This window comes from Leptosomus discolor, chromosome 3, assembly GCF_034619465.1.
Source record: "Leptosomus discolor isolate bLepDis1 chromosome 3, bLepDis1.hap2, whole genome shotgun sequence".
NCBI classification, from domain to species: domain Eukaryota; kingdom Metazoa; phylum Chordata; class Aves; order Leptosomiformes; family Leptosomidae; genus Leptosomus; species Leptosomus discolor.
In genome coordinates this window covers 69811910-69834222 of record NC_141393.1, presented here as the reverse complement: position 1 = coordinate 69834222, position 22313 = coordinate 69811910, and positions in this window count along the sequence as shown.

The window sequence follows — 22313 nt, the reverse complement described above, 5'->3', positions numbered from 1 at the left end:
AACTAAGATTATCTCACACCAGAGATTTGCTATACCAAAGAGCACTGACATCACTAACTGCTATTAAGTGTATTATACTTAAACTCCATAAAGGGGAGCAAAAAAAACATTGTCAGCAGCATAGGGAAAAGGCACATTACCAGGCACGCTCAGATTATATAAAAAAAAAAAAAAAAAGAAAAAGAGCAGTTGCCTGCAGCTTTCTGTGTGTGTCTGGCATTTTGTGATCGCAATACTGAGAAAAATCCTTGAAAATGTTTTCAGACTCGGAAACCCTCCTCCCACAGGCACCCAGACAAATGCCCTGTAGGTAACAGACAGTGGTGGGGATGGTTCATGTTGTGTGAGGTCCCCAGAGCCTCATTGCAATAGGTGCTATGCGTGTAGGGTGTACAAAACTGTGCCTGCTCTGGGAGCAGTGGGTGAAGGCACCTCGTGTCCCCAGATGGCTTGGGCTGTCTCCTTCGCAGCCCATCACCCACGCTGGCTCCACTCGCTGCCCTCCTTGGCTCTCCCAGCCACATGGCTGTTTCTGGGCAGTGGCATATTTGTTGACTTGCTCTTTTGGTGACATCTTCTTTTAATAAGGAAATCTGTCTCTTAGCAGCTTCTTGCCTAAGGCTGTGCTTAGTTAAAGTGTAAAATGTCAAACTTTAGCAAGGATGACAATAACCCTGCTGGGCGAAGAAGAGACAACCACTATATTATTAGCTACTCGAAGGAGAGGGAAGGAATATTGACCCATTCCATGGAGGAAAAACACCAAAATCCCCCAATCTACCCACCCCACCCCTGCATGGAGACCAGCCTCAAATCTGCTTCCACGTGATCTTTCCAGCAGCCAAAGCTCATAACTAAAGCTGAATAGCAAACAGATCGCCCTCCCTATTTGATCAAATACATGTACATATGCAACTATAATAGGTCAAAGTGTCCTGGCTGTGCCCTTTCGTCTCCCAAAATTCCCCAAAGGCAGATCACGATGTAGGCACGATTCTGGGATAACGCATGCGGTCGCTGAAAAGCTTAAGGCCGAGTTGAGCAAAGCCCACTAGGTCCCCCGACAGCCAGTGGCTTAGGCAGAGGAAAGAAAAGCCAGTGGGCACCATCACAGGCAACAACGAGGGCAGCTGCATGAAGAGGGAGGTCTGCCAAGGCCTTGCAGAAGCAGCCATTTGCCAAGTGAAGGAACACTTTTATCAGGCTTATAGGTCTTTGGGCAACACCTCTGTGCTGCTGAAGGACTCATCTGTACTGCATTTACCTTCACACGCACACACTGTAATATATGTAGGTGCAACTTTTTCATCTAGAGCTCACGTGATTGGTACTAACAATTTTCTGATTAGTTCTTCCTTGAGCTGCAGCACAGCAGAGCCATAAATTCATATCCCCAAACTTAGGAAGGGAAAAGATTTTTATTTTTAAGATCTGAGACTGGACATTGCTCACCATCAGACCCTACACTTCCTCCAGGGGGCTGTACTGAGATGCTGACACAGAAGTTGTGATAGGCTTTGAGAAACACAGCCCACTTTTGGATCAAAACCTGGATCCCCGCCATTTAAGAGCACATCTGCTACTGTCTTTGAGCAGGAAAGGCGACCTTCAGATGCGCACAGGTACTAGAAAGAAATGGATGAAGCTTTCACTACTCCAGGATGTCCCAGCAGGCGACAGCTCTTGCACCCCTTCCTGCAAGCACAGGACTTGTTGTGATGTTCTTCCCATTGGGTTCCACCAGAACCAAGTCAGGTCAGAAACACCACCCTGACCAGCTGCAGGATCATCCTTGCTCCTTCAAGCCTCCAAACTCTGGCCTGCAACAGGGCCACCACTAGGATGATCCTCCATCCCTCAGATGCGTAGGAAGGTCCCATCAGTGCCAGGGCTGGCAGGGAGCCCCAGCATGCCCTGGCCTCTTTACTTGCATTCTTTTGCAAAATATTATTTTAGGGAAACAAAAAAGACATGCAGTACACCACAGCATCATCACCTACCCAGGCAAATGTAGCACCACAATGCTATACTTCTGGCTTGGGTTGGAGACTGACCACAAGCCGGAGGGAGCCTGAGACATATGCCAGGTATTGCCAGAAATTCAAGTACCGCCTGCTCCAACCTGCAGCAGAGCTACAGGGCCCTGTGGAGCTGATGGCACAGGCTGGATAAAACAAGGCATTTCCAGCAAGCCCTGTTCTTTGGAGACATCTCATCAGTCTCTGGGAGAGGAAGCAATCCATTCCCTCCTCCTCTCTATCTCAGGATGGAGGTGACCCAGGGGACTGCCTACGTGGTTCTTCAGCAGAGCCACGACTTGTGGCTCTCGCCTCCACTTCCTAAAAGCAACCCTCACAACCCATTTCCCTCTACATTGCGTAACAGTCCCAACAAGAAATATATATATGTGTGTATGTGTGTGGTGCGCACGCGGGTGTGTTGTGTTTTCCCAGCTAACACATGTCAGGATCTGTTTAAGCCTCGCTTTACGCTCAAATGTCACCCTGCCAGAATTCATTATGTCCCATTTATTAATTAATTAAAATATATTTATACAGAACAGGCTTTATGAGACAGAGATAAAAATAACGTTTTGAGAGCTGTCCCCTGGACAGAGTGGGTGCTCTCTGATGGCAGCAGCAAGGACAGTAGCCACAGCCTTCCCTGTCAAGTGCTGACTCTCAGGGAATTGATGATATGGAAATTTGGTAATTAAGGCTAGGGAAGAAAAAAAAAAAATCAGAGGCAGGCTCTGGAGCTTGTGATGGCCATGCAGCAGCTCCACAGCCCCATCCTCTCCTCACTGTTGGGTAGTGGGACGATGGCATCTCCTCCTCACACAGAGGACCCCAGTCCGTAGAGCAAAGGGGCAGGCAGCAGCTTGCTCTGGCACCTGTGCCACCTGTCCCCACACCCTGGGGCCTTGCAAAGGTGAGGGGATGCACAAGCTTTAGCAGCCTCCTCCTCCCGGTCCACCAGGTACCCGCACTGGAGCCTGCAGCTCCACTTTCCCTCCCCACTCATGACAGAAGGGCCCCAAGACTGGAGAGGAGCGTCTGCAGCCAGAGGAGATGGCAGGCTGGCCAGTGAGGGACATTGGCACAGTCACAGCATGGCAGCAAGGGGAGATGGCTCACTTGGCCGTGCTTTGTATGGGGGAAAAGTTGGTCTTTCCTAGCTAGGCATAGTCAGACTGGTATTGGCAAATGTAGGGTTTCCCCTTTGCTCTCCCGCTTCCCCAGAAGGCGCCACAATCTCCCTGGTACTTGTATCTGATGGACCATGCTGGGAAGAGAGCACAGAGAAGCACTGGGAAGAGAGGGAGGAAAAGGGAGTCCAAGGCTGGGGAGGTGACAGCTGGAGGGGACCAACCCTGACCAAGGCCCTTCCCCAGGGCTGGGCAAAGGAGAGTCAGTGAGCCACAGCTCAGTGAGGCTGCCCTCCCCACCACGCATGCGTGTTGGCTCTGTTATCCTTTTGACAGAACAACAGTGACATTTCTACTTAAAACTCTCCATGACCTTTCCCTGTGAGCCTCTCGTGCTTCACTTGTTCTGGCATCTCCTGCCCACCACCCCCCGAGAGCACCTTGCTCTCACCCCGGGGAGAAGGGGAGGTACGGGCTCCATCCACCAAGGCCAGCCCTGGCTTTTCAGGGTCCACCTTTACCTGCTGGCCCCTGGCAGCAGGTGAAGGATGAGCTGACCTCCCCAATGCAATGCTGCATCATGGTGCCATGCCTTCCTCCCCACCAGCACTGGGGCTGAGGTGCAGATGCAGGCACGGGGCCAAGCAGCAGACTACCCCACTGCCCTGCTTCCCCAGCTGGCAGTGTCACACAGGCATTCCTGGCCAACAGCCAGCCCACCCCAGCACCCTGGTTTGCATGCAGAGGGGCAGTGGGTGGCCAAGGCCAGCCACAAGTCCACCTGCCCCTTCCCAGGCACCAGTGCTGTTAGCTATCTAACAATGCCCCGCAGCTCCCCCGGCCGAGGGATCCCTTGATCTGTCAGTGCACATTAGTTGATGTGTTCACCTGAGGCCCGAACAGCCATACACACAGCTTCAGTGGGCACTCGAGGAGAGCAAACCTGCAGCAGCTCCCACACACCATCCTCCTTGCAGGAAAATTTGGGGCTGGGCAAGGCAGAGGTTTGGGTCCAAGAAGGTAAATCAGCTCCTCCGGCATTGTGGCAGCTGCAGGGACAGAGCAGGTTTCCTCAAGCTCTGTGTGTTGCTGAGACAGGGGGAATATCAGCTCAGAGCCGTGCAGCAGGGACAGCACTGAAGCTGGGGCAGCCCTCCTGTGGCATGCCTGGGCATTGGCGTGCAGAGCAAACACGAGAGCTTTAGACCCATTGTGCCCTGGGAGCCTGCAGCCAGATCTGCTTATCCACCGGCCTCAGCTGGCACCTCTCTCACCTTGTTTGTTCAGCAAGGAATGAGAATAATCACCTCCCTCGAAAAGCCTTGAGATGGTAACAGAAAACATCATGTTCTGCAGATCAAGCAGCACTCCTCTGGCTGTGCTCAACCCCGCTCCTCCACTGGGCATCGCCCTCAGTGGAGTTGTCGGCTTGGTGGAGGTATGAGAGGATCTTCAGGTACCTACAATCTCAGGGAGGAGGTGGGTGCTGGATCCAGGGGTTGAAGGGGAAGATATGAGAACAGGGGAGAGCTTCTCCTCAACACCACTGTCCCATGCTCCCCTGAGACCACCTATATTTAGCCATAGAGCAAAACAGCATTAAAAGACCAAGTGGTGCCTCCAGCAACTGACCCATCTCCCATATCACTCGGGACAGGCAGAAGAGCCTTCAGGAGGTGCCCATCTCTCCCCATTGGCTGAGAAGCTGTGGTCCTCCACTGGCAGGCATAGATCCCACCTGTGACCAAGATAATTTGTCTCATGTCTCCCAGGACAGAAGCAGGAGCAGCAATCCAGACCTCCCAAACTCTCCCTGAACAGGGCCGCCTTCCTTTTGATCCTCACCCTATGCAGCTGCTGCACTGCTATTTCTTCGAAGGACCAGGTCCTCTCCTCTGGATGTCAGCCAGCCCAGATCTGCTGACCTTGGAAGAACTCTGCCAGCTTACCCTGGCTGAGGACATAACCATCTATTATTTAGATAAGGAAATACACCTGCAGGTATAAGTGGAAGTAAATCCACCCTACTTTTTTATGTAGGCAAATATATCTCAGCAGATCCTTAGTGGATACTGGCCAGAGATGATAGCAGTAAGGAAGGAGAGTCCTGAGCCTGCAGCTCTCCTTTCCTTTCTTACAGGTACAGGGAGGTAGAGGGGGGAAAGCAATGACAGGACAAGAAACTCTCACCCATGGCAGCAGCACAGGCTCATGACTGCATAGACATCAGCCAAGGACTATGCCTCTATGCTCAGCCGCCATCCCTCTGTCCCGCCCCATGGGCTTAGCGGTTCTGCTGGGGAATTTTGGCAAGCAGTGAAGCCCTGAGCCCAGCTATGCCATCAGCTCAGGGCATGCAGGAACCAGCCTGCAAGTCTCCCTCTTGCCTCTGAGCAGCCTCCATCGCTCAATGGAGTATCACACCCCAGGCAAGCACACACCACCCCCTTCACACATCCCAAATTCAACGCAGCCCAATAGTGTGCGGCTCTGCTCCCAGACTGCACACAACCCTTGCTTGTACCCAGCACAAGCTGCCAGATCTCAACCAAACAGCCCTTTTTTGCTGCACAGGGATGGCTGTGAACCATTCGTCATCCCTCAGGCTGGCAAGGAAACCACACGCACGAGGGAAGAGCTTCCCTGACTCAAATGATTCTCATTTTTTGAAGGGCAAATTTCCTTAGTCTGCCCACTCAGTCTTGACAAGGACAGCAGGAGACCCACCACATGAATACTAATGGCACCAGCAGCAGGGACACGTGGGGACGGGAGCTCTGGGGCTGGGCACCGCCAGCAGAGCAGCAGGGAGATGAGAAGCAAGAGTTGGCCGGGATGCCACAGTGGGGGGTGCTGGGACACCCGGACCCCTAAAGCAACACACATGGGATGCAAGGGAGGAAGGCAGACCTCCACCAGCAGCAGGGAGGTCATCGAGATGCATTAGGTGTGCTGGATCAGGCAGTCATGGGGGCACCACTAGAACAGAGGGTGTAAAAGGGATGTGCTCTCCCCAACACTGTCTTTGGACTTGACCCCTTTTACACCCCCCCGCCCCAAGCTGCTGTGATATCCCTTGTGCTGAATTCTTATTCAACTTCAAACTGACAAAGTGTTTTTAATCTTTTCCTTCCATCCAGCTTGGAGATTGGGAAGCAAAAATCAATACAGGCTGGCAGGTGATCAAGTTGCTTGACAGTGGCGCTGAGGAGAGAAACAGAGAAAGAGAGAGAGGGAGCAGAGTGGGGCAAGGACAGGCGGGAGAACAGGGGTGACCAAGCACCTTGTTTACAGGCCCCAGCTGGGAGGGTCCCACCTGTCCCCATCACTAGTGGAGCTGCTTGATAAAATAGCTGGCCTGAGGGTGTTAAGTGCCCACATGCAGCTCCTGAGGTGGAAGGAGAGGGCATTGCCATCACACCCTGCTCCCACTCCTCTGTGATCCCCAGCATTGGCTGTGTGGTGCCCTATGCACCAGTGGGGCTTGGTGCAGTGCCTGGACACCCCAGCTGGCTCCTGGCCAAAACCCCCACCAGCAGGACCCCCCTCCCCTCATCTGATCCACTGTAGCTCAGTGGCAGCAGCAGCTCAGGGAGATTCTTAGCACCTTTAAACGTGGAGCTTGAAGCCCTGCTCCGAGATGCTTTGGGCATCAGGAGAGCGGCACTTGTTTCCAAAGCCTACTTTTAGCAGGGGCCTGTTCAGACTGAGAGGGGAAGGTTCATAACAAAAAGAAAATTTGTCAAAAAAGATTCAGCCATCGTTGCTCCTGTAGCCTCTGCTCCTGTCATGTCCCAAGCCAGTCCCACCACCCTCCTCCCTCCAGTGCCTAGGGGACACCCCACAGCTGAGAAGGGAGGGAGGCCAGAGCTCCCAAGCAAGGAGCTGCCTCTGGGCTGCTCAAAGGATGCAAAAGGATGCAGCATCTGAAGGAAGAGAGGCAGCACCCCCAGAGGCACTCAGCAGCCCCCCAAGGAGGTGGGTAGCAGCACCAGCACTGGGTCAAGGACAAAACCCCGTGGAGTCACCCAAAAGCAAAGACTCTTCAGCCCTGGGGGATGAATAGGGCCAAGCTGGCCTCTTCCATCCACACACCTCCCAGCATTTCCGTAAGCCACAGGCTCTCTCTCTCAGAGCCGCCAGAGCCCCCGAGAGCAAAGCTGACATTTGAAAACGATCAGTTTAGGAACTTCCCCCCACCGCTTTCCTTCACGTCCCCCTTTCTATTGTTACTGTTCCTCCGAGCTTTCATCGTCTAACTCGGTAAATCTCCGGGAAATACGGCTGTGTTTCTGTTGTCACTTCTGATCAGAGGGATGCCAGCGGGGTGGGGGAAGTGGGGGGGAAGAGGAGGGGGAAGGGAGAGGAAAAAAAAAAGATTGCCTGGGGCCCCACACAGAGCCGGCATGCAAATGAGTGCCAGCTCCATAAAAATAGCCCCAGCAGTCACATTTTATTACAACCGAATTATTGGACCTGGGTTACTGGGAACTGGCACTGGGGAAGGCGAGAGAGGGAAGGGTAGAGAAGAGGAAAGGGTCAAGCATTATTTATTCTAAATATTTGAACTTTGAGAGCACCAAGGGGTATGAGCCCCCTCCAATACACACATGTGTCTGAAACCACTGGGGTGCTGGATGTCCCACAGCCTCCATCCCCAGCACACTCTCCTCCCGCTCTGCGCAGTGCCAGCAAAACATGTCCAGGGCTTTCAGTCCTGCTGGATTTTCCACCTTCCTCTCCAGACTGGTGCCAGTTTGCAGCAGGGACACCCACTGCAGTTGCTGGCACTGTCCCTAGAGGTGCCTTTGCTGGGAAGCCCACTGCCCACCTCCCACGGTGGGCTGGAAAACAAGGGGGGTGTGCAAGGCACCACCTCTGACCCCTGATTTCTGCAGCACCTCTCAGCCACTGCCAGCGTTCATGGGGAGGCTGAAGGTATTGCATGAGACAGAGGGGGTTAGAGGTGGTGGCCATGTGAGTTTGGAGATTGCTCCTGTCCTGGTGAGAAGGGGATGGCCAGGGGACATTGCAGACCCTGGCACAGGGAGGTGCTGGAGCAGGTGCTGCTCCCACCCACACCCCAAGGGCAGCAACAGCAGGGGACCCCCATCACTATCCTCCCCAGGGGTCTGGTCACCTCCTGCAAGGCCCTCTGCCCAGCAAGCACCTGCTTAGTCAGCATTTCACAAGCAGCAACACAGCACACAAGGATTCGCTTTGTCACCGTCACAGCCAGCCTCCCCAGCACCTGAGCAGCAGCAGTGAGATGTGATGAGCCAGGCCCAGTTTTCCCTCTGAGTGAGCTCACAGGAGGGCTGAGCAGGAAAAAGAGATGCTGAAGACAGTTTACAGACTTTGGAAAGAGCTCCCTGCACCCACGTGCACTCGAGTCCCAGATGCTTTCAAACTAGAGCAGCCCGAAACACTTATCACTGCTTTTCTGCCCCCCCCGACCTCGCCCCACGCCATTAGATCTGCCCAACAGTGGTATTTTCGATTGCATTTCTTGCAAGAAAGTCCAGACCTCCGAGAGCAGAGGCCAGGCTGGGAGAGGCGATGCCCTCCTCAGGACAGACAAATCCTTGCAGCATTCTCTTGAGCTAGGCGACTGCTCAGACTGGCAGAGGCACACAGCAAAGCTTGGCAGGGACACGGCGCTCGTTAAAGGCATTGCCTCCAAGTACTCCAGAGAAAACTGGGTCAAGATTTTCTAAAGGCAGGAGCTCAATGCTCACCTTCCTGATGCAGCAAGCAGCATCCCGGCAGAGCAGGAGGTGAGCAGGGAAGCAGGGACAGTAGGACTCTGCCCCCAGAAAAGCCAGGTGTGATGAAGCAGTCGGAAAGGGACTGTGATATCCTCCTCCACTCCGCAGCCAGTGGTTCTCTAAGGATCCCTGGTGCTTCCAGGAGAGCCACTACCTACCCAGCAGTTCCCAACAACATGCATACCTCTGAAAAAGCAGGCTGAGTCACTATTCAAGCATCATCTGGAAGATTTGCTCTGTTCCTTGCTCTGTCCCAAGCACCTTACGGGACCCAACAAAGCCCTTCCATCACTACACACCGTCCTGGGCAGAAGGACAATAGCGTAAACATGTGCTGAGGTGCTTACCATGATGAGCCACAGAGAATCATCCTCAGAGGTCTAGTTTAGAAGTGCTGAATTACGGGCCCCCAAAAAAGGCATCTCACATAGCCCCGCTTAGCCCCTAAATCACCCCCTGCCCCATGGCTGCAGAGCAGTTTGGGCAGCTCCTGCCTTCGCAGCTCCCCTGAGCACCTCCTTTGCTATGCAAGTGGGAGCAGTGTGGGCTTGACAAGCCTGTCAACAGACAGCAACTCCTTACACCCCCAGCACAGACCCCGAGCTGTTCTCTGCATCACTGCCCAGCCGCTGTCTAGGCAGGATCCAGCCCCCTCACCCCAAGCGGGCTGCAGGAGCAGGAGGGATGTGTGCACTCCCTCCTGCACAGCTCTGCAGTCCAGCACGCCCCATAACACCTTTTGCCTTTTCTTCCGTCCTAAATTTTAAAAATTAAATTTAAAAAAAAAACCCAAAACATTAGGAAACTCAGAGCCTGTGCTGAGGGCTCATCTCTGCCTTCCCACTCCAGCTGGTGCCACCAGCTCCATCCCTTCAGGATCATAGCACTCAGCAGTTGCATGTGATGGCAGATCATTTTTCTATACCCCATAGCCTTGCCCTGTGCCATTCTGGGAACACTGCTGCAGTTTCTTTGTCTTCTCTCTCATTTTCCTCCCCTCCCAGCCCCCCCCCCCCCCCAGTTTTGTAGATGTCCCAAGTCATCTTTAGGTTTTCACAAGAAAGAAATTGCCACCAGCAAATCCATGTCCAGGATGCCAAGATCTTCATTCCTGACTGTACATGTTTGGAGGGAAACTCGATTTTAGAAAAGTTCCTCTCCTGCAAAGCTCAAAGACCTTCAAAGGAATTAAAGAGGTGAGAACAGAGCTCCACCCCAGGCCTTCCTTACTGTTGAAAAGCTGGTTTTGGAGCTAATTTGGAAAAGGCCTGACTCACTCCTCTGAAATGCCCAGGACTCATCTTCCTGCTGATGCTGCAGGAGCAGAAGAGATGCCAGCCAGCTCCTGTTATCACCTCTGTGGGACTGGCTTGCGATTAAAGGCATCTGAGTTGCAAAGCACGGAGGGAACAACATATGGACAGGAGCAAGGGACTGCTTTTCCAGCCTCTCTTTTTTAGACCATAACTGCATTTGCAAGAGGATCCCAGAGCCGCAGTGCAGTTCTTACTCAGTGCTATTAAACTTCATTAACTGATATATAGTTTCATGTTGACTCAACAACTCTTAAACCCTCTTCCGAGGGACTTCCTCGAACATGCTGTAAATTGCCAGTAACTGCCTTCCATTGGGAGCAAACTGCTCCAGCCCCAGCACAGTCCCACTCCCCCTCCCCACGATGGAGCAGCACCACAGGTAGAGATACTCCCCGCACTCAGGATCCTGAGAGCTCCTGTATTTATCCTCTTGCAAACCAAGGAGAGGTTTGGACTGCAAAAGCACCACTTTCTTGACTTTGCTCCAAATGTGGAGAAAACCTCCCCAGCAAGTTCTAGATCCTCAGCAAAGGAAAAACTCCAAAAAATTCCTCTCCTGTGATCAAAGCGCTTCTTTGCCACAGAATTGACAGCTCTGCTTCCAGCTGAATGCTTTCAAGGTTTGCATTGTCTTACATAAATGACAATCCAAAATGATCTCAAATTAAAAAAAACCCCATCCTCAAAATTCAAGCTTTTGGACCTAAAGCCAAATAGGTTTTTTTGATACTGTATGATTCTGATTTTCAGTGTTTTTCCCACCACCCCCCACCCCAAACTCAAGTACTAGCGAGACCAAGCTCCTTTCAGAGAGCTCTTTGACTTTGATGCTGTGGCATACACAGATGGAATATATTTCTGCATATTCCAAGACACTCTGGGATAGCTTTGCTCATGTAATTATTCAGATAAGCTAACCTGAAAGCAAGAGCGTGCGCTGCTCGTTTGCCAAATTTGAGCGACTTCACTTTCAAAGCATGGGCAGGCACTTCCCCTGTCACAGGTGACAGCTGCCGGGGCTGCAGTCCCCAAGCTGTCCCTGGTGGGAGCCCTAGGGGAGGCAGCTCATAACCCAGGGCTTGTCCCCACAGCCTCAGCTGTTTCAACCTGGGGAGGAACAGCACATGCACAGAAGGATGCTGGGGCTGAAACGCGGCATTGGCGAGAGATCTGGATGCCTTCACGGAGAAGCTTGTGTTGAACGTGGTGGCAAGTCAGAGCTATGAGTTTGACATGGGTGGGTGAAACAGATGAGAGGATAATCTCTGCGATGTGGTCTCCTCTGCAATTGCAAACCCGGCCATTGACACAGCTCAGATGGCAGGGGTCACCTGTGGGGTGCCTTGCACCCCTGCTGCAAACCAGAGCACACATTCCACTCCCCATCCCTTAAAACTAAATGTGCTTTAGGAGCAATTTCTGCATGACTCCAAGGTCACAAGAGGATGGCTTTACTTTTAACGGCAAGGCAGGACCGGAGCAGCGTCAGGCAGGATAATAGCAGGGCTGCATGAGTGGCAGGTAGGCCACCATGCCGTCCATTTACCACTTGCCTCAGCCAAGCGCCGGGTGTAATTATCTCAGGCCACCATATCATCATAAAGCGCCTTTCTGCTGAAATTATAATGTGTCGCCTTTAATTACGCTAATTGTTAATAGGGATTCTAATTTTGGTTTCATTTTTCGCTGTTTAAAAAAAATAGGTGAGGCAGCCCAGGCTTTTCTGCCTTGCCTGGGATTTCTCCTGCCAGCACTAATTGAAACATCCCCCCACTCTGCACCGCTCCACACCGACAGTGGTTTTGCCCCTTGTCATAAAATCAATGGTCTTCCCCTGCCCACCCCATGCCGGCTTCTCTCCGGCTGCCGGGGCTCCCTTTCCCACTTGCTGGCTCCGTTGGATCATCAGGGTTAAATGATCTTTTCATACCGCCCGGCCGGACTGTCAGGAGGCATTGAGTGACTTTTGAAAATGAACCATGTTAAGTGGACTTGATGGGGGTTACAACCGCCATTATTGCTATCACCACCGTGATAAAATGGAGCCGTAATGACGGGGGAAGGTACTTATCACTGTCTTTTGTAGATCACTTAAGATGGTTTGGGTCTGAAGCTTCTCGCGGAGATAAATGGAACGTACCGAAGACAAATGGCATTGGGACAGAGCCTCCCGCTGCACACAGGACATGAGACAGGAGTGACCCGTCTGTGGTGCCCACGTAAAACAACTAAACATTAAAAAAAAATACATTGCCTTTTCCCTCAGGAGCCATCAGAGGAGGTGTCTAAAGCCACCTGGGCAACAAGGTTTGCCCAGGTGGCCACCAGCAGCTGGCTGGTGAGAATCAGATTGGGGAAAAAAATGGGAAATCAGCTCTTTGCCTTGCAGCCTGCTTGCAGGAATCAACAGCAATGCAATCTGAGAGCTGTTACCTGGTAAACCAGGAGGTCCTTCCTGGCTCTCTGCTTCCCCAGTCCTTGACCAAGCTGTGTTGGGACACCAAGGAGCCCCTTCCCTTCTCTCTACCGGGTTCCTCCCCATCCACCCTGTCCCAGGCTGGACCAGGAGCAACACTACACCCAGGGTCAGCATCCAGCCCCTGTGGCACCCTCCGTCCTTTCTCTTACCCGCAAAATGGGGGTGATTTCTGCTTCAGGAGAAGCAGCGCAGCAAAGCACATGCCCACCTGCTTCAATACTCAGCTCGTTCTGCAGCACAGGAGTCCCACAAAAGACATTTGTGCAACACAAAGTGAGATATGAGCTCACGTTAAAGGATTTCTCATGTGGCATTGCTAGAGAGAGATGCCAAACCCTCTGTGTATTTGTTGCTGATGGTCCTATTGCACATCAGACAGACAAACTTGAGCTGCCCCAAAACTCTCGCACAAGTTGCAGCCTGTCTAGCACAGGCAGAGGAACAAGCTCCTGCCTACAGCGGGTGCAGGGGAAAGGCCAGCAGGAGCCCACACAGGAGCTGAGCACGCTGCAGGGTACCAGAGAGCTCAAAGGGGGTCTCAAAGCATCAGCAAAAGCAGTGCAGAGCAGCTCCTATCAGCCCAGCCTGGCTCAGCCCAGGCAGGGCAGTGCCAGCAAGGAGAGTTCAGACCCCGCTCACAACCAGAGAAACTCAAACAATACTAAACTCTCTTCCACATTTGAGCTGGGAATCCAACAGTTTAAAACAGGCAAGGAAAATATCACATGCTCAGAAAATGCTAGGTGAAAAACAAGAACCAGCGCCACTATGCACCGGAGCAACAGGGACCTGGGCAGCATCCCCAAAACACCCCCCACCAAGCCAATCAGCCAGCCCTCTCATCCTCACAACGCCCCACTCACAGTTCATGATCCACAAGCAGGAGAGTCATCCCCATGGGGCCCAATAGCTCTGCTACCCCAGGTCTCCAACACTTCACAGAGAAGGGTCCCAGGACACTGAGCACCCTGCAGAATCATAGAGAGAGGAAGAGGAGCACATATAACTAGGAAGCCACTGAGCCACCCTCCTCCCCCTCATATCACCTTCTCATCTCCTTCCTCCCAACCACACCAAGCTGAGCTGTGTTCTATCACTTCATTATCACTTAATTGAGATACAGGTGATTCCCTTCCCTCCTTAGCCACCTGGCAGTCCAGATTGCTTTCTTCCTGCCCTGAAAGCATGGGAGAAGACTCCACCAAGGCCAAACCACCCCCAAAACACCACCTCCAGCAAAAGCTCTGGCTGCTATTGCAAGGGAAAGGAGAGGGTGGTGGGAGAGGCAGGGATGAGGAGCAACAGCAGCTCCTACGCGAGTGGGCAGAGTAGATCCCCCTCAGGCCACCCTGCTCCCCACTACCTTCAGCATTTTTGAACATGGAGGTTTCCTCTGCAAAGAGGCAAGACATAAAAAGGAGTCCCTCTGCAGAGTAACTGAGCCCCCGGTAGGAGCCTTCAGGCAGGGAGAGGGGAGAGAAGGGCTGAGGAAGGATGAATGAAAGGAAGAATCTGTCTGGGAAAGTTGGGAAGGGGAAAGAGCTGAAGCAAAAAACATTTTCTAGGAGTTGCAAGAACGCCGTTGACTCAAGTCTCGTCACGCCGGACGTGTCAGCTCCAGTTGGGCGTGAGTCTGAGACACTGGTCCCGGGGTGCCTGGTTTCTCCAGCCCCCCGCCAACCCCCCTTTCCTTGTCATGGCGATGGTTGCGCCGCTGGCAATATTGACAGCCAGAAGGATTGCTCATTTCCCACAGCCCCACAAGGTAAATTAAAAAAAGGAAAAGTCAAAGCTATCTCTGGCTGCTTGCACCTGGGGAGTCCCAACTCAATACATCTTGGTTACTCAGAAAAGATGCTTATTAATAAGCTAGAAAGGCAAAGTTAGCTCTGCAGGCTGTGGGGTCGCCAGCTAGGGCATCTCTTACTTTGCAAGGATTTTGTGGGGTCGGGTGCCTCAACAAAAATAGAGGCTCCAGCTAAGGCTGCTTCTGCAGACTCTTGCCCATGTCAGTATTTTGTCTTGCCACATGTAAAGCTGTTGAGATGAACAAGTATTTCCTTCATTCAGCTCCATGATAGCAGTTGCATGAACACCACCTTCTAAGCTAGCGCAAATATGGCAAAAATTTAACTTTAGCTGCAAACCAGGCACAAGAAAAGCTGCAGTCAGAAGCCACAGAAAGTCTGTGAAATTTTATCCACCACAAAATTCTGTTTCCAGACTGACTTCAAGGCAGCAAAGCCTGCACAAGTCATACTGGTGGCCATGTGCCTTTTCTTCAAGCAAGGATTTCCTGCTGTTTTCTAACCTCAAGGCAAAAGAGAAAACATTCATCCTTTCACCAGCTTTATTTCTATTCCAGATGAAGAGCTAATCCTCTCCTCCTTTTTTTTTTTTTTTTTTTTTTTAGTGTCTCAATGCCACAAGACGGTCTCCAAAGTGCTGCCTTCCACCAATGCTGGTGGGAAGCATCTCATGCAGGGACAGCCTGATGCCACCTTGCCAGGGTTCTGCAGGAAAAGCCCAGCTGGAAACTGTGGCTGCAAATACTGGATCGTTCAGTGCAAGGGCTGTGGAATGGGAGCGGCAGAGCATGCCAGCCCTGGTGAGTTTTGCTCTGAGGCATGGACCAAATACGTGGTTTGGCAAACAAAAAAAGCTGTGAAGACAGAAGAGAGCAAAAGCCTTTGAGCACGCATCTGGGTGTCCCATGCTGGTTGTCAAACTATCTTGGTGTGATGATCCTGGTGAAAATTTTTGCTACAAGGATCATTGTTTGCATTAAAACTCACAACAAAATGGAGTTTCTCAAATATTGACGTAGATGCTCCATTCCATCAAACCCCAACTAGGAAAGGTCCCCAAGTCCCCAAACCCAGTCTTCCAAACATGGGCTGTTTAGTTGTAGAACTACTCTGCTTTCCCCTTTCTTTCACTCTCCACAACACCACAGAGGAAGAAAAAAGCCCTCAGAAAGCCAAACTGGATTTCAAGGTTTGCCTCCCACTAGTGAACTGGTTGGAGGCAGGTAAAAAACAGGGTGAAGAAAACTATAGCGTTGTGCACAAGAAAGAAGGAGCCACTGCAGCCACCGCGAGCTGCAAACAGGACCCTGGAGAGCTGGCTAGGACCTGCACAGCCCCTTTGCAGACCAGGCTGGACAAGTATCACCAGGAAGAAGTTGAACCATAAGCATGCAGCCGAACGCACGGACGCTTATGTGCCTCCAGAGACACTTTTTATGATAGAAATGGTTGTCCCAAAAGGTTTAAATCTTACGCTAGTGAGTAGCAGCCCCTGAAGACCCGGAAGAGCTGGTGTGTGTCATCCCATGGGGGCTAGACCACCATGTTATGTTCTCACTGGACCTCTGCTGGGAGGTCTTTCACAAAACCCATAACTTTTGTGTGGCACGGAGTATCCAGCAGCAGCAGCATCTCCACCTCTCTGGGACCACTAGGAGCCAACCTCTGCAAAGATCTCCTTCTGCAGCTCTCACAGAAACATACCCCTGGCCCACCAGGCATCTTCTTCCCAGCATTTTGTTCATTTTCCCTCCACTGTTCAAAACTCTGCTGCAGAGTGAAATGCATCCAAACCGCTGAGGCTGTGATTTTCGTGACATCGCTGCCTGGCTCATTTCTCTGCTGTCCTCTCAGTTTTGTGAAGGTTAAAGGCATCCTTCCTTGGTGACTGTCAGACTGTTATCTGGGCTGGAACTGGCTACCAGAGCTCCACAAGGAATATTTTATGCAGATTCTCTGCTGTACCTCAGATGGCTTATCAGTAACCAACCTGCTGCTGGTGCCACATGGCTTTATCTCCGCTGAGCCCACCTTTTGCATTCTTGCTGCTTCCCTCCATCCCAGCCTCACCCCTTTCACAGGTGTAGAAAGTGGATTTCCATATGCATAAGGCTTTTCCTTGGGCTGATGCAAGGGGGAAGAAAAGGTTGATCTGTGCTGCTCTCAGGTGGGCTGGGGGCGGGGGGGGGGGGGGGGGGGGGGGGGCGGGGCATGTGTTCGGAGGGATTGGGGAGACCTGGAATGGAGATAAGGGGTTTTTTTCCTCTGGAAGACAGGAAGATCAGGAGACCCCCCCATTACTCTGCATCAGACTTTTACTCCCAGCCCTCTCCTCTTGAAAACCATGCCAGGACAGAGAAATCCCCAGCTCCCTCTGCCTTCCCCTTGGGAGCTTCCAGGCAGGCATGAAGAGAGCAGACAGGCAGCACTGGACACCCAAGCCCATCTCCCAGCCCCCTTCCCCTGGCAGAGGGTTGCATGACGAAGGGGAGGAAAGTCCAGGTTGCTCAGGCAGCTGCAAATCTGAGGCTGATTTTCACGCCCATGCCCCTGGCAAGCTGAACAGCCTATTGCCATCCTGGCTGGCTGCATGCTTTTTGGGTATAGAATCGCCCAGAGCAGGAACTCATCCCCAGCCTGGGCAGCCTGAGCACCAGCCCGCCCGGCTGAGCCCAGGCTGGAGGAGGTGGAGGGCATGCACCCACCAGCATCCCTGCCAGCCCACCCGGCCTCTCCAAGTACCAGGGCAGAGTGTACCACTCATGCGGCTTTCCACTGAACGTTGATTATAAATGTCATGATTTCAGAGGGGGAAAGAAAACAGCTGGATTTGTCAGACAGCAGCACTGGCAGCTAAAAAAAATACCATCTTTTAATGTGTGAGCTGAGTACAGAGAGCATGAGAATAAACAGGAGACCCTGTGGTAACATTTTTACAAGTCCTCTGGCTGACTGTTAGAGACCTTTAACTAGAATATGACTGAGCGTCCCCGTTTTGGGATCTCAGCAGCACACCCAGCTCCTCCAGGGATCACCAGGCTTCGACAACAGATGGATCCAGGCAACGAAGTTCACATCTGGATGGAAAGTCAGGAGGACTTGCTTTTGGGCCCATCCCCATGTTTAGTTTTAAACTGCACTGGCATGAGAAGCTGTGCTCCTTTGGCCATGCTTCCCCACAACCGTAAATCCAATTTTACAGCACCCAGTCCAAGCCTGAAAACAATGCAAAGCACTGAACAGATATAAACGCTTTCTGCTGCTTCACAAGATCTCCAAAGGGGCCAGGAAGACTTTCTGCTGAATCAGGTATTGCTTTGTGCTCCCGCTGCTGGCAGGGAGCCAGATGCACACCATATTGTATGAACTGGGTAATTTGGCAAAAATGCGATCATGTGTTCAACCCTGATTCAGACCCAATTCCTCCCATGGGGTGACCGGGTAATGCGCAGATCTGGTATTAATTAACAGGAAACCACAGCCCTAGGCAGCGACGTGTCATCCTCTTTTGGATGCAGCTAATGCTTGCTAACGGCTCCCCCACCCAGGGCTCCCTCCAGACCTGCCCACCTCTCTGCCGGCAGGTACCATCCCAGGTCTGGATAACTCCCAGCTCTCCTGAATCAGGCCGAAGACCGAGCTAACCAAGTGCCTTGTCTCCAAAAGACATTAAATCTGTGGTCGTGCTCCCAGGCGTGCTTGCACTTCACAGTGCTCGGTAGGAGGGATTTGCTCTTCTGGCTGGGGGCAGATTCAGGAGCAGCAGTAGCACTGAGCAGCGAACTCTCGCCCAGTGCCCATCCGTGGCATGGCACCTCCAGCTAAGCCAGAGCTCGCACTGCTCTGCTGACAGCTCCAACTGCAGAGCCCAGGCAGCACCAAATGCTCTGGGAAAAAAAAACCTCTTGGGCTCCAGTGGAAAAGGCGATGCTGGTACCCAGCATGCCAGAGATTAAGCAATTTACTGAGTCAATTGTCTTTTTTCCAAGGACAAACATGTGTGATAGAAGATCTCCAGATCTGCTGGCACGCTGCGAGCTCTGGGCCATCAGCCCTTTCACTGTCTCAATTCATCTGTCAATAAACCACCGTGCCCATTAAGGCCAGAGAAATGGAAAGGGACGTTCATGGTCCATCCAGCTAGGATTAAATGCTGTGTTGCGCAAAGGATGCTTACCCAAGACTTCACAGTAGAAGTGCCGAAATTCCAGACCATGACTCATGCTGCCCTCCTAAGCAAAGCAGGAAGGACAATAAAATGCAGGGAAATTATTTGGTACCAGAAAGCCATTGCGAGAGACAACATGATCAGGATAGGATCTCACTGCTTCATGAAAGTGTGAGAAAACCACATAGTGCTGAAATAAAGACCAAATTCCCTCCAAAACCTGGGGAAGACACGAGGTGTCCGCTTGGTGGAGGTCAACTAGTGATGTTCAGCTTTGTCCCCAGACTTTCACAACACATCTAGACTTATCTCAGCCTTGGACACCACTTGGGCAGCCAAGCTCAGCTTGGCAGGTTTTCCCAGTGTTGGGACAATGCTGGTGGCCCTGGTAATGTCACCATCACCTCCTCCAACCCTGTACATTTGATAACAGCCAGTGGTTGAGGTTGAGAAGAAAAGTAACCGCTTTCCAGTCTGGCTAGTGGCTTGTCAGGGCTTGGTGGAAAGGCTGCAAGGGAAGGCAGGAGGGCAAGAGGGGCCTTGTCTCCACTCAGGACAGTCCCCAGGCAGACCCTTCTCCCAGGTTGCTCCCTTAACCTGCAGCATGAGCTGCCACGGGGTGATGCTGAAGATAAACCTGGGGGAAATTCAAGGAGAGAATGGACATTTTAAAGGGGAAGAACATCTAGGGTTGCCATATATGAAGAAATACTTTTGGAAGGACACAAACCCTCTCTGGGATTACATTATCCCCTAACAGCAGCCGAGTACGGATTTGGCAGAAGGAGGGGTAGAGGGATAAATTATGCATTCTGGGACAGTTTGGGGTTGTCTTTTTTTTTTTTTTTTTTTTCAACAGCTTCCTCCAGGGCATATTCCTGGGACCTGCTGGAGACAAGACATAGCAGCAGGAATGACTCAGACCTGAGCCTCAACATCGATGCCATCATTTCCCGTAGTTGCCTTTGCGGACCCTTAATGCAGCACCCCTGCTCAGAGCCTGTAATTAAAGCAAAGTGCAAACTGGAAGTCAGACCTCAGTCAGGCCTTGGGAATGGGGGCTTGCTTCCTCGACAGCTCTAAGCAAATGCTCATGGTACTTCCTTACAGCAGCGGAGCAAGGCAAAAGAAACTCAGAATGATGTTTGCTTTTGTCTGTAACCTAAATCCCAGGCTCTGCCCTTTCCCCTGCCAAATGCCTAGGAGAAAAAAATAGGAGTGGATTTTTTTTTGAATGCATAGCAAAACGGCTAATTTAAAACAATTACGCAACAGCTAATTAAAATCATCTCTGCGTCCTAGAAAGGCGACTGGCCAGGTACTCAGCATGAAGCGTTTGGCTTTACGGAGCAGCAGCTTGTTAAAGCCCTTCATCCCGTGGCGGCGGTGGCTGGACTCATCCCGCGTGTGCCTGCGGAGAGCGGCTGATGGCCTTCCCAGCATCAGCCGAGTGAGTCCTCCCTCTCCTCCCGCCCAGCTCCGCACCGCGATGTACCTGAGGCACCGGCTGTGCTTTATGAAGTCTAAAATTTTCAACTGGTTGTGTCTTTCCATGCAAACTCATTAGACACTATTTACACCCGCTGCAGCTGTGCAGAGAGAGGTTTTGAACTCTGGCATTCTACAGTAGGCTTTGTTTCTCATTTACATTTGCATATTAAAGTGTTTGCCTGAAATAGGCTATTGAAATTAATTCAGGATTAATTGGTGTCTTTATCTCATTAGGACAATCTAATTTAAGGATGATGAAATTGTTTAGCCTCCCGTTTGCATAATTAGATTGCTTTGAATTGCTGTCATTATTGTGCTCTTTAGCATCATCTGTAGGCCTCAAACAGACAAGAGTTTCAACCTCATAAAGACCAATCATGTGTTACAGCAGAGAGCTGTTAACCCCTTTTAACCCAAACTCCCTTGAACGCGCCGCCGCACAATGGAGCGGACGCTCTGTGGCACAGCAGGGACATGGAGGTCTCCACACCCCATGTAATGGGGCATCCCCTCCTTCCCTGTGTGCACTCGGGGCAGTGAGGTGCAACCCCAGGAGCTGCTGGTGGGAAGCCCTGTTTCACCTGGCTTTCCTACGGGAAGGGCAGCAGCTCTCATGGACATCTCATGTCACTGGAAAGTGCTGGTGGGAACGTGCCCGAGGAATGCCTGATCCCATCCCTCCTGCATGGCCTTGGAAAAATCCCTTGGGCTGGTGGCTAAGACATCTGGGGACAGCTGGGCTTCCCCTCTGTTGGAGCCAGGGCTGCAAGGAATGCTTATGGCCATGGGCACCACACTGTTTTGTCCCTTCCAAGGACTTACCAAGCTCCATCTCCTTCTTCAGTTGAGAGGCTGTTTCTGAACTTCCAACTGAGGAGCATCCCCTGAAGATGTCCTGGCCAACATTTAGCCCTCGGGTCTGGTACTAACACACTTCTGCTTCAAATAGTTCTTCTCTCCCCTCTGTGCTTACCTGAATGCTAAAAGGAGAGAGGAGACCTGCCCATCTCTGTGCAATGGGAGTATGCATATGAGGAATTACCACCAGTGCCCTCACGGGCTGAGGAAGAGAAAAGGAAAAGAGAAGTAGCTGTAAGACCAGACCTCCACACTGGATCATCTTTAAGCTTAAACTCACCCTGCGATGCAGGTACTGACCTGATGCTGCAAAGGAGTGGACAGAGCCATGTCAGCCCCATGCAGGGCTCAGTCTTGCACCAGGGACAGCAGGGACCATCAGCAGTGGAAAAAGGAGAACATGTTGAGAAAGCACTCACAGGATGGTTGTACCCAGGGACTGTAATCAGGGTGTGGATCACCCAATGCTTAGTGGATGCCCCAAAACATCACCCAGTGAGCATGCACCAAGGGACACAAGAATGTGGGTTGAAAGAGTAGTGTGGGCAGAGGACATTGGCCAAAAGCTGCAGCCATCCTGGGGACACTCACAGCCCACAAGGGACACGTGCCATGCAAGCAGCCCTTCACTTGCTTTTCCGTGTGATCTTCCCCAGCCCCAGCTCTCTGCCTACCTAGGGGACTTGGGCATCTCAGAGCCATGGGGGACTCATGGGCTGGAGCCACCTGGAAACAGGCATCCCAAATCAACACTGGCTTCTGGCACAGGGTACTGGTTCAGCATCCTGAGCTAATACCTACTTCCCCAGCGGTCTCTCCATTAAAAAGCAGCCTGTTTAGCCACACAAATGATCCAAAACATGCATCTCGGAAGTATTTTTACATGATAAAGCATCATACAGCATTGTAACCACCTTCCTTGCTAGCAAGGAGAACCATGGCCTTGTGCGTTCACCCCCTGTACCAGCCCAAACTCTCTTTCCAGATGGCCACCAGAAGCCAATAGCCACCAAAGTGCCTGAATCCAGCCCTGGAGATACTCCCTGGGCACCGAGAGCAGGCAGGGGGTCGAGATGGCAGCTCTGCAGTTGCTCCTGGGGATGCTCTCCGTCTGTCCTGGCCCAGCTCAAGGCGAGAGACCTGCTTCTCATTAGCGGGCGGCTGACTCCGGAGGTGGGGGCTGCGCCAGGCAGGCTGCTTCGCCAGTCGCTTCACGTATCTTAACATCTGGTTGTGTCTCATCACAGTGCAAATTTATGACCCTGGAAACAACATGT